General features: G+C 49.7%; 1 protein-coding gene across 8 annotated transcripts in view; it reads right to left on the reverse strand.

The window, feature by feature from the left end:
- The window catches only part of OTUD7B (OTU deubiquitinase 7B), a 38112-nt gene extending 25612 nt beyond the window's left edge, over window positions 1–12500 (reverse strand). For 2 of the 8 annotated variants that reach the window (XR_008236490.1, XM_052795673.1), the window contains exons 1-2: window positions 7890–12153; window positions 1751–3714 (exon numbers count right to left, since the gene is read on the reverse strand). The gene's annotated coding sequence lies outside the window, so the exon portion shown is untranslated. Of the gene's footprint in view, window positions 1–1750; window positions 3715–7889; window positions 12154–12400 lie in introns of those variants that run through there. The other 6 variants (XM_052795676.1, XM_052795675.1, XM_052795674.1 and 3 more) reach the window with 6 other exon arrangements.
- Window positions 12501–13079: the final 579 nt, after the last annotated feature.

Below are 13079 nucleotides of genomic sequence, written 5' to 3' on the forward strand. Positions count from 1 at the left end.
AAAAGGGCAACAGGACGAAGAAAACAAGTTGCCTGAAGATATTGGACAAACGGCCCTAGGGCATCTGGCGTGGATGCAAAGCCCGTGATGCAAAATGCCCCGCCTTTCACGTTTTCCGGATTTGGGGGATGAATTTGCATCTTTAGCAAAGTGGTTTATCAGATTTTTATCACGCAGCTTTGTCACAAATCTGAAATACTGAAGAAAGCCATCGTATCCCATGTTACAGGTTTTTTTGCGTTATCATACAGCCCATTTCTTTTAAGCTGAGAAATACTTCATAATCAGTACTTAACAAGGAAATGCTACTTTCTAAATATTTACATTTTAAGCTATTCCAAGGGGAAAAAAAAAAACCAAATGTAATGCTCTGTACACCCAAAGCTTTTGCTGTTTAAAGTTGTGCGCAAAGTAACAGCTGAATTTTGAGTCCTGCCTCCTGCTGCAATCCACTGCCCTTGCGTAGAAAGGACAGTGTCAAAATTTCCCTCTTTCCACTAGTGAAGAGCCAAACTCCAATTGCCTTAATTTGCAAAGACTTTAATTAGCACAATTCCCTGCACACTGCCTGGCTATGGGAGGGAAGCACCCAGAAACACCAACAAAGCGTGCTTTGGAAGATGCCACTATCCCTAAATTCCTTTAATTTCCCTCTTAGCAGACACTCCAAGCTCCTCTGAGGTATCTTCAAGTCTTGCACATCCCTCGAAGCTTTTCTCTTTTAATTCCCCCACTGGGCTGCAGAGCTGTAGCCACTAACGGAAGGTTTTGGAAAACCGGCGTGTTTTCCTTAATTGCATTTTCAGGTACAAAAAGGAGTTGAGAAAACATATCTCCGAGCTCTTCAGATAACAAAAATCTTGATTTGGAGAGAGGGAAAACGACAGCATGGAGCATAACAAGCTCTGAACTTAAGGAGAGGTGACAGCTGGCTCGTGCAGACCAGGATCGGCGAGGCTTTGTTATCGACTCCAAATTAAAACACGCTCTTCAGAGCTTCAAAACAGCGGGCAGGAACACTTGGCAACAATCCTCCTGGTGTGATAAGGTCCTATCATCACCTTCCCGTCATTTTTTTGGCTAAAATCAAGACTTTCTTCCTGCTTTTGGCACTAATACTACACCACAGCCCAAATCACAACTGCTGCTCACGCAGGCACCGTGGGGTAAATGCTTTGTAAATGGCTTTTCCAGGACTGAAGCCATGGTCTATGATGAGCAACCCCAAAGGAGATATAGCTGCGGTATCTTGGCAGTATATACACAATATTTTACCTAAGAAAAAATTCACAGGGGAACTGTCACGCTTCCCTCAGTGAGGTTTTCAAAACTTGGAGGGAAAAAAAACCCCACCAACAAACAACCCCCCAAAAATATCAAAACACCTTTATATTGCAAAATGCAATATTGATATCATGCCTCAGGAGCTGGGGATGCAAAGGCAGCTCTGCTCTGTAAATCTGGAGCATTAACATCTCAGTTTGGCCTCATGTGAACGAGGTTTCCCAAAAATTTGCACAGAGGATGAGAACAGATGACTGGGGAAGACGAGTGCCTCCTTCACAGTGAAATCTGGGAAAAGATTCCTATTTGAATAGCCGCACTGCTGGGAAGCGTACAATTACACATTGTTATTTGCACCCCGTCAGTAAAACTATTTGGCACAGATGGTGTCGAGCGAAAGCACAGTAGTGGGTGTTTATGTGGCACCCAGCATATTTTTTGGGGGGGGATGCTGCAAAATACATACCCAGCCACATCTCCCGATTTCCAACGGACAGAAGTTATCCCATTTCAGCCATCTCCCTGGAAACAAACAGGAGAAGCAAGACCGAGGGGCGCAGCGCATTTTTTCCCACTCTCCCTCCCATTCAGCTCTACCTTAAAACATGGAAAAAAAATCACTTTCAAGGGAATAAACTATTTGATTGAAGCGCTGGTTTGGTCACTGCAGAACGTGGGGTTTTAGGCTTCAGGTCCTTAGTTGTAATCCTAATCTTCTCTGCATAGCAGCTCAGTTACTTCCAGCTTGCTCCCCTTCAGAGCTGTTCTGCAACTTCGTTATCTCCTTATATCCTTTACATTTCTCTCCCGTGGTTCGCATCTGCTTAGATCTCACGGTGAAGCCTCCGAGCTGGTGGGAGGTTGAATGCTTCAATGAAACACCACAGATAAGGATTATCCATCTCATCGCAGCCTCCTACAAGAAACTGCCCTCCACTAGAAACTGCAGAGCATTAAATTCACGGAAGACTTTCATCCCAACTACTTTCGGTCAAACTTTTTGAAACCGTATGAGTTTATTAGCCCCTCTTTCGCTGATGGATTTTGCTAGAGCACGCAGCTTCCCAGAGGTTTCAGCATGCTTTGGTGAAAAAATGGCAAATCCACGGGGAAACAAACTCAAAACCAAAGCAAAAGGCAGTGCGAGGAAGCTAAATTTAAAATACAAACAGAACAAGCCAAAGAAGGTAGAAGAGACCAAAGAGGAAAAGCTCAAGAAAAAACAAACCTTGTCCTGGTGTCAGTGGCAGCACCGGCGGCTCAGACAGAGACTTCCACCAAGTACGTACCGACCAAGCCCCGGAGCTGACAATGGTGTCAACATTGTCTTTGAACCATGCGTGACTCCTTGTTTTAGAAACCACAATGTCCTAGACTGTCAGGAATTCTCCGAGCCCAACGCCTCTTCTGCCGTGATGCAAGCGCTGAACTATGCGGGCGAAACACGAGGGACCAGAGCAGGAGTCGTGCTGCTCGCTTGTTGCCTCCCGGTTAAAAACAGCCCCTCCGTTCGAGACAAACACTGGCATCTCTCAGCGTTATGCTTTTCCCCAGAATTTGCCGTATCACTGTCCAGATAAAATTGGTTTTTCAGAAGGTTGACATTTCTCCTCCCTCATCTCAAGTACCAGCACCCGTGCCCCTTTCGTATGCCCCCAATCTCTTGCCAAGTGCCATAAAGATAAGAAATCAGGGAAAAGCTCAGCGCAGTTCACATGGAACCCACGTTCACTCTATTTTCCATTCTCCTTTTCCTTTAGGAACACACACATTTTAAACACGAGCTCCAGACATCGCTATCAACAGGGCCCCAGCAGCATCTTCAGCACCTCTGCAACCTCAGCTATCCTAAAAGCCATGCTTTTTAAAGGATGCTCATATCTCCAGGACTCTCTTTATGACACCATCTTACACTTCCATCGGATGTGTCACACAGGCACGGGATAACGTTAGCACTCTCAAACCTCTGGGAATCCACCTATTTTTAGAGCAGCTTGGTATAACATCGGGCACGGGTTGCCCTCAACGATGGGGCATCGTCAGGAATCTCATTTCAAAAGCATCTCCCTCCCAACGCAATTCTCCGAGTGCCCACGCAGATAGAAACGGCTTTGTTAGGATAAGTGAAAAAACACCTACCCCACAGGGATGTCACAATATTTAGTTAGCTAATGCTTGTAAAATGCTATAAAAAGCTTAATTAAGCCGAGCCCTTATGAGACACTGGAAGGATTCACAGGCTTGTTTCAGAGGCAGGAGACAGATGAGCGCTAGGCAGCAAAAACACGAGCCTGGGAAGAGTTTCCATGTCCCAGCCAGGCCATCATCGGACGTTTTATAAATAATCTTGGGGACCACCCCCGAAAAACAGCAAGTGCACTCGCCTCGCAGCCAGAGACCAAGATCCAGGCCAGTATTTTAAACATTTACCTGCAAAAGAGCACAAGACTCAAATCTAATAAATAATAACCTCGTTATGCACAGGAGCAGATTCTTGCATGACCGACTGCCAGCTACAGGACCAAAGAGCCTCCTCCGCTTCTGCTATCAAAGCTTATAAAAGCGATTTACGACCTGATTGGGTCAGGTGGAAAGGTGTGGATGTACTGTTGCCTGCAGTGATTTCTCCATGCTAAGGCGGGAGCTTACGAGGCAAGAACTGCTCAGCACTAACACCCTCTACGCTGGGTGCATCGGTAAAGGGTGCCGGGTGGCCCGAGGCGATGGGAGCTCCTTCTGCCCCAAAATCGGCTGGTTGTTGGTGACTGCTGCTGCTCCGATCAGTCTCTGCAAGAAGTCACCATCTCCTCCGTCAGTCATCGGGGCCAGCGGCGCAAGGAGCCCCCCCCTCACCTGCAGGGAGAGCGACTCGGGCTGCTAATTAACTGCTAATTAACATGATTTAAACACCCATGGCTGCTGTTGCCTTGCACCAACTGCTCTCCGGGGAGATCTGCGGGAATAACAACCTCTGGCACCAGGGCAAAGCCTTTACCTGTGCAGCCGGTCACAGACTGAACTCCCAGCCCAGCCTGCACGAAGCGAGCAGCAAGGGCATCCTGCTCCTCCGTGCGGACAAGCTCCTAAGTAAGCCTGAATTTAAGTCCAACAGAATTAGTTGAGCACATCTCCAAAGGCCAATTAATTCAGTTTTAATTGCTCTTCTCCTCTTGATTTTTAAACATTCACATGAACTCAAGGTGTAACACCTTTCTGACTGCATTGGGCTTGAATAACACAGCCTCAAGACAAAGCTGAAAGGTTATTAACAAATTACTCCCCACCTTGAGATGTTTCTAAGAATGTAAAAGCCACAGGGTGTTGCTTAAATCAACACGAGCAAGGAGAAGAGAAGAGGAACAGCTCACGATTTTCCAGCCCCTCTCCTGCCACATGTGGGGATTTCAGGAAGGAGCAGCACAGTGCCCTACGGGACCCAGAGGTGTTTTGCAGAACTGCCAGCAAATGGTTTCAGGCTGATTCACTGGGTTTGGAGTTTTTTTGGTTTTGTTTTTTTTTTTATTGTCCTGTCCAGAAAAGACGACTGAGTTCATTGCTGCTGGAAACACTTCACCCCGTTTTGATGTCATGGCCAAACACGCTGTCATACTTGCAGAGTGTGGTCCTCTACGAGCCTTGCAGGAAGCAAGCCATCAGTATCCCCTAACAAAGGAGATGACTCCCCTATGAGAAAACCTTTTTTGCAAACAAAACGAGGTTTCATACCGGACTCAACACCGGACTAACCCTCCCAGTCACAGTGACGTACCAAGCTCTGCCTCCAAAAAACTCTTCCCATGTTTCTGCTTGGCAACTCGCCACACCAGCTGCTTTATCAGTTGTGTGCAAATACAAGAGGAAAGCACAGAAAATGCAAGTTTACAACCATACACTCAACACCTCCAATAACAGCCTTCTGGATTACAAATATTTAGGAGCCTTCATCATTCTGCTTGCTTTTACAGTAAGACCGCCTTGGTTTCTGAAAGCCAATTTATCAAAACCAGCAACACAGCGTGAAATCTTCAGTTCTGGAACAAAAGCAGGTTGAATAGAAAAAGAAACGAAACTTGGGTTTTGTTTTTTTTGGTTTTTTGCCAGTGTCAAAAAAGCTGCCTGGCAAGAGACACGCCGGTGCTGCACTGACAAACCCCCAAGTCCCAGCTGCCTCAAGAACCAGAGGCGAAGCTCAGGCCATCAGTGCAGGACTAGGCTCTTGGAGGTGCCTTAAGTGTGTCTTGACCTTCGACTAAAACAAAAGTCCAAAGCAGGTGTCCTCCTTCAGCCCCTGGGCATCCGTTTCCTGCTCATTCAAGGCAGGAGGACACAGCAACCAAAACTATATTAGGAAACTTTACAGTTTCAGCCCAAGGAAAACGTTTCCTTTTGCGTCAAAAGCCCATTTGCAACCTCTCCCGTTTTTAAACTCTAGCTTTCAAGTCAACATCATAAAAGACACCAGCAACTGAAGAGGACTTTAATCTTCAAGCACATTTAAATACTCCCTTCGCACCGCACATATTCCGATTTTAAACAGAGTTTTGGGCTGGGTAGGTGTGTTTCCCAGCCTAGTTACTAAAAAATCTCTTTTCTTAAGATTTGTGCATGCTAACGTCACAGTGTGGGGGTGGCAGGCAGCCTTGAGCCGGTATACATTTGCTAATGAGGAGCACGACGAAGAAAGGGCAGACCAGGCAGGACCAGGCTAGACCATCCTGGGGGTCTTTGAGAGGCAGAAGCCAACCAATCCATATGACAAGTTCATGCCATCAGTGGTTTTAATGCATGAGAAAACACCCGTAACAGAGTCTTATGCCACGACACTCCAAATTTTGCTAGCTCCCCACCCACAGATGACACACAGGATTTTATTCCATTACCTGGGGGCTTCTCTGCTACTTCTGCCCAGGATTTCTAGCACGACATCAGCGTGCTCTTCCTCCCCAGCTTGCACGAGGGCCTGAGCACAGCAATGTTTCCGATGGAGCAATGCAGTGGGGAGATTACACCGAGCCGTGAGTCACACCTAGCTCTGAACTGTAATAAACTCAATCCTTACACAAACAGTATTTCTTGCTTGGTCACCACACCCATGAAAACAGAGAGTGAAAGCCAGGCATCCCAAAGTGCCGTAAGGATGCCTCCACCTATCGCTAATTCAGACCTTCATCCTTCCAGGTGGTGAAATGACAGGCAACGAGAACCTGTCTGTTTGTGCCTCTGCCCTTCGGAAAGGGCCAGCAAGGAAAAAACCCACATCCTTAGTTAACCTCTACGCAAGTCTGCAAAACCCTCATAACAGAAATTAAAACACTTAATACCAAATGCCCATCTAAAACAAGAGTAAAGTCAGAAAAAATACACAGAAGCAAAGCGACTCGCAGCTTCCTCGCTTCCCACATCCTCTCTGCAGGATAACACAACACCAAAACTCATTTGCTAAGTTTTGGTACAACCTCACCAGAAGCAAATCTGGAGAGGCGTAGAGCATCCTGGTCCTCAATGGCAGTGTGCAGAAACAGCAGGACTACACTCCCTGCCCTAACTCAATCAGGCAAATTAAAAGAGACCAAGGGAAGAAATAAAAAGGAAGCAAGGTAAAATAATTAAATATACCTCAGCTTCATCACTTGGGTCTTCCAGGGCACAATGGGGAAAAAACCCAAACAAAACGATCAAGCACCCTTAACTAAATAAGCATTTCACCGGAAACTAATACAACCCACAGAACAGGAAAGATGGACTATTAGTTCCAGGATCATAGTTTTGAGGGGCTTTAATTTTCTTATTTTCTTGATTTTTCAATCATGTTGAGAACGTGTACTTCCAAAAAAGAAAAACAACCAACCAAACATATTTTTAAGGGCTAATGTCAAACCTAAGCATTAAACACAATCTGGAACTCCTGTATTGTAGGCAGCCTTTGCTACATTTAAAAAGGTATTTCCAGAAATATTCTTGGAGCATAAAACTATGACGTCTCTTCCCTAGATTCACCACGTGATTTTTTTTTTTTTTTTTTTTTTTTTTGACAAGGGCAGGAACCCAAGCCAGGACACCAGGGCTTTGGTCCCTGCAGCACAAAGTCAGTGCACGACCTTTGCCAGGCACCTCCAGCACATCCCAGCCTTGTGGGCGGCAGAAAGGACCAGGAGAGCTCTGAGCTGGACCCTCCAAAGCCCTCGGGTACCTTCGGATGAGAACCAAGGCAGGAGGTGCCAAAAATCCACGAGAGATCTAGTTCTGCCAGACCCAGCCAGAAGCTTTTTGCTCCCCACTGTCAGTCACCCACTTTGCTTTGCAAAGCTCCGCCAGAAGGAAGCTGCCACGAGTGAGGCAGCAGGCTGAAACCTACTGAACTCCTAAACCAAAAATCCACCCGAAAACCTGCAATTAGCAGCACTGAACGGCTGACGCGGAGGGAAATGGGGCTGGCTCGCTCTCCCTGTAGACCTGCATGCAAACCTTGCCCCAATGAAAGGTCCATGTTCAACCCAGAGCCGAGACTTCGGTGCCGTAAGCAGCCCCACACCTTTGCTGACCAAGCCCTGCTCTTTACTTAACGAGCCTTATCAGAATAGCTACAAGCAAAATAAGCTACTCACATGGCTCAGCTCCAAATGAGCAAGATCTGAAGGTCCTTGAGGGACGTTCCTCGCTTTCTCCTCCTTCCCATGATGGCGGGGCGCTGCCTCCATCCCAGCCTGCATACCTGACCTGACGCCGGCAGGTTACCTAACGCACACAAGAACAGCTGAAACACAGAGCTGGGATTAGCGATACTGTGCTGAACCTGACCTGACCTAATACCTTTATTATAGTCGCTAAGCTCCGACTAGGTGCTGTATGAGACTGGATAAGGACTGCGCAGCTCTCGCTTCATCGAAGGCAAAAATCAAACTGGCAGATCATCAAACCTCCATTACCAAAGCCCAGCAAAATAGTTATTCCTGGTGAAAAGGAAGGTGCAAGAAAACCTGCGAGCTCGCCAACTCTTCCAGCCCAAAGAAAGGGCACTGTGGATGCAAAAAAAAAAAGAAACCAGTCCGCAAGGCAAAAAGTGGAATATTTGTTCATAGATGCGACGGGCAGCCCACGGTCAGGCTGGATGTAGCCCTGAGGTCACAGGGCTACAGCATCTCGTGCTTGGTACAAGTAGCTCTTCAACAAGACTTACCGTCTTGTGAAACCCTAGCCTTGGAAGTCTCCTGCAGATTTTTGGCACAATCCCAGCTGCTTCAGGACAGCACGCTGTCCCCACAAATGGAGGTTTTCCAGCAGGGAAAAGGCGTTCTTAAAAATACGCTGTTGCTCAAGAGTCAGAGCATGAGAAAAGCAGCAGTTAAGCAAGAGTCACAGTGAAAGTTTATAAAAACGTGACGGTTTCCATATGCTTAACTGTTTTCAAATAAAAACTTCACCCTATTTTCCAGAGCTACAACCGCCTGCTTCCCTTTGCTCTAAATACAACCATGCTAATTTCAGCACCCGCATTATTCTAAAACTTGGGTTGAAGAACACGTCAGCAGCCGCACAGGAATGAAGCCTCCAAGCCGTATAAAAGCCAGAAAAGTCTCCAACACAAACGCAGCAGCTTCATTAAGGCTCTACCCACACCATCATCACTCTGACTTATCAATTCCTCTTTGGAGAGCGTTTGTGCTTTTCAGAATAAATTACAAACCCTAACTTTCTGTTAGGTCCTGAACGTTAAACAACGGCTCAAACCCTAACACAGATCATGTATCGCATTAAAAAAAAGCATTGTCGTTACAGTCCAATAATTTGTAAGGATGAGCATGCACGATCTAATTTTCACAAAGTCCTTGCTTCCACTTAAGCATCAACTTTTCATCTCCAAAGGCTGCCCACGGGAGAGGGTGCTTGGTCCAGCGGGGATGAGACCCCAGGCCAGCCGGCGCAGAAGCAGCACCCGGGAGCAAAAGCATAACCGCATTTGGGATAAACAAGAGCTGATGGCGAGGATCCCACAGCAGTGTAGAATTAGTTTGGCCAGAAACACACCACACTTCACGGGGCTGCGTTAACCACCTCGTTAGGACGAGGGATGGCAGCGGCAGGAACAGGAGGTGAAGAAATGACTGCACAAAGCAGTTTCCTAAAATCATCCTTCCTTATGCTTGATAAAGCCATTAAATCATTTGACGAGCCCAGCAGCACCCACTCTCATAGCATTCTCAGGAGCAGTGTTATACTCCTAAGAATTATAGTAATTATATAATGACCCATATTAGGCTCTCTTCCCATTTTAGCCAACTACGAGGCACATATCTAAAATAAACACAGTTTTCTCAGCAGCTACACGCAAGGAAATTCAGTTTGAGACAAATTCACCTGCTTAAACCAGGCCACTACTATTTCCAGCGCAAACCTGGTTCTGCAAGAGAGCCCAGCACTTGCTGTCCTCGCCAGCCTCCCATGGGATGCTCATAATTAGCACCTCCGCAAATCAGGCCATGGCAGATTTTGCCACCGATTTTGCATCATTTTCTCCCCATAGTATTTTGATCCAGCCCTCTTCCAGCTGGGTAAATCTATTTTTCTGTCATTTGAAGAGATGGGTTTACAGTTTAACTAAAGCACTGTCAGAGCCAAGGCACTTGTTGAGATACGGGGCGAGAGAGCATCCCTTCCAGTGCTGCCACGGAGAGGAAAGTCACATCCTGCTGCAACTGCACGGCACAGAGCGGCAGAGACTCACCAGAAGCACGGTAAACTCTCAGCAGAAAACTATACCGACAAAAATTGAGGCACTAGAAAGACCACGGTCCTGATCTTCATAAGTATTTGGGCGCACAACTCCTCTTTGCATCCCCTGCCTTCCTCTACTCTGGCAGGGATTTGCACACTTCATACCCACCGCTCACATGCCGAGAGCTGACAAGTGTTTCACGTCTAGAGCTGTGCTTGGAGGAAGCCTGGCTCCGTAAGCAGGCTCTTCCGAGTCACGTGCTCGTAACGAATATCTCGACAGACATCCCTTCCAGATGCATCAAACGTAAAAGCTGTGAGCTGTCGCACCATCTCCCCTCTATAAGCTTATTTCTTTAGCAAGCAAAAGCGCATATTCAAGTAGTTTAAACATCACGTTTCCCCAAAAAATGACATGGCGCAGGCACACGCCACTCAAGCCGCTGTGCGGCAGCTTCGCCAATACATTTTCCACCGAGAACATCCCTTGTATTTCCTGCGAAAAGAATGGTTTTCTCTCTACGCCAGGGTAACGACTCGCAGTCAGCAGAAAGGAGCTTGGTGCGGGCAGTCCCTGCTCCGTACAGGTTAAAGCTGCAATGCCACAAGTCATCACGCCAACTATTCTATTTTCCTTTTACACCTTCTTTAAACAGCAGCTTTTGTTCTACTGAAACTATTAACCCAAGTCTCACAATTAGCACTGCAAGGCTTTCTTTTTTATTTTATTTTAAACACTATGAAGAAAAGAAGTGCCAAAGAAAAAACTGCCATGATGCTTTAAGCTCCCACCAACCAGCCCGCTCTCCTCCTGCAACAGGAGTTTGCACACTCTTTATACCACAGTGTATAGAAGAGCACAGCTCTTCCAGGGTCAGGAACAGCCGAGCTCCACGCAAGGCGCAGCGGAAAGTGAACCCAAACCCAAACCAGAGAGTCCAACTGCGGCGTGTGAACGGCAGCAACTGCGATCAGTCTTCGCCAAGGACTGGAAACACGTGGCAGGGTCGGGAAGAAGAAATCTGACATTGTTGGCGATCCAATGTGGAGGATTCCAGCCACCAGGTTTGGCTTTTCCGGCTATGTGACTTAAGCTGACAAGATTGTCTTTTTTAGCCCTGCTAAAAAAGTTGAAAATCGTCTCCCCTCCGTGCATGCCGCAAGCGCATCGCAGTAACTAATTATCACATATACAGCACCATGCCGGTGTTAGCCCATTTTACAGACGGGTAAGCCACGAGCCACGCTCTCCCTGGTGTAACAAGGAGCCGTTGCCACCTCCTGGGAGGATCCGGCCCGTTACCGCGCTCCTTGCATAAGCGACTCCCACGACACGGCGTTGGTGCAAAGACATTTCCCTTAAGCATGGGATTGTCAGAGATGCTCAAGCCAGTGAGTCACCACCAGCCTCCTCGCCCACAAGGAAAGCATACGGAGTCCACGGCTCGGCAGCGAGGCAACCTGTAATTAGCCAGATGAGAAACTCCCTTTCCTCCTGAGATCAAGACAGGTAAACTCTCGGGAGTTGTTTTTAAGCTCATGTCTCACTGCGGCACAGCTGAGCGACCCGAATCCGAGTACGGCCTCGGCGGTTACACACAGATCTTCGCCCCAATGCCCGGCGCTGAGAAACAGGCACACGAAAAAAACCAACAACAGCTTTTCACTGAGGCGAAAGCCCTCGGCATGAGGATGGAGGCTGGCAGCAAAGTTCTCCCCAGTTCGAACACGAAACATGGGACTGAAAAGCCATAGGGATTCCCAGGTTGCCGACGCCAATCCTATTTGCTCCGCGCCGAAGGAAAAATAACCAGATTACGATGATTTAGTCCAAAAATCACCACAAATGGGAACGTTTCACTAACCCGGCGCCCACCTCGCCCATTCCTACGCCCCATTTTAGTTGATGCCCGGTTCTGGTGACCTGCGGCTGCCGTCCCGGCTCGACGGCGGTTGCTCCGGCCGTTGTTCCTGTTGGGAAGCCGGGATCGTTGTCCTCCCCATTCCCCACGGATTGGGGTCGAGCTGAAATCGTCGAGATTGACCCCGCAACCCCCGAAGGCACTGACCCCTCGGCTCTGCCGAACCGTTTCAGTGGAAGGAACCTTCGAGGGGCTGGAGCCGCTGCCCGAAGGGTCTTCACCGGGGGAGAACCGGGGGGGAACCGGGGCGGGGGTGTGTGGGGGGAAGAGGCCACGGCGGCCCCCCGTAACCGCCGCCTCCCTCCTGGGCCCGGGCGCCCCGGGGACCCCCGCCGTTCGCTGAGGCAGCGCCCTGACCCCGACGGGACCCGCTGCCGCTCCCGGGAGTCCCGAGGCCGCCGCCGCCCCAGACCCGGCCCCACCGAAAACTTTCCCGAGAGCGAGCCGGACCTCACCGGGCGGGGGGGCGGGGGGGGGGTTACCTGTACGCGGCTCCATAGCGGACCGGGACCGGGACCGGGACCGGGACCGGGACCGGGACCGGCCGCCGAGGCCGAGGCCGAGGCCACACTCCCGGAGGGGCGGGAGGGGGGAGGAGGTGAGCGCGAGCCGCCGCCGCCGCCACCCGGAACGCCGCGCCGCCCCCGTTCCCGCCCGGAACGCTTTGGCGGGCGCACGCGGCCGCCCCGCCCCGCCGGGCTGGGTCGAGCCAATGGCGGCGCCTAGGCGGCTCTGCCCCCTTCCTTTCCTCCCCGCCCCGCCCCCTTCGCCCCGGCGGCGCAACGGCGCCTGCGCGGGGACAGGGAAGAGGGGGAAGGTCGCCCCCCTGCGGCGGGGCTGTAACACCGCCGGGGGCAGGTACCCGCTCTGCGGGGCCTGGGACCCTCTGTGGGGCCTGAACCCCCAGTGTGGGGCCCGAACCCCCAGAATCCAGGAGGCCATGGGGAAGGTGCCCTATCCCTCAAGGCCGATTCCCGCTGGGAATTGCTTTTACCACCAGGGAAAGCCGCAGGGCAGAGCAGCCCCACTGTGCCCCCCCAGCCCCCCCGGGGAAAGAAACGCCGTCTCTCCCTCCTGCCCCACGGCGGGTGCCAGGGGGACACACGATGCCAAGCGGGCCGGCCGGCACCAGGGCCTTGCGGGACGAGGCATCCACCCGGC

Source organism: Harpia harpyja, chromosome 9, assembly GCF_026419915.1.
Source record: "Harpia harpyja isolate bHarHar1 chromosome 9, bHarHar1 primary haplotype, whole genome shotgun sequence".
Classification (NCBI taxonomy): domain Eukaryota; kingdom Metazoa; phylum Chordata; class Aves; order Accipitriformes; family Accipitridae; genus Harpia; species Harpia harpyja.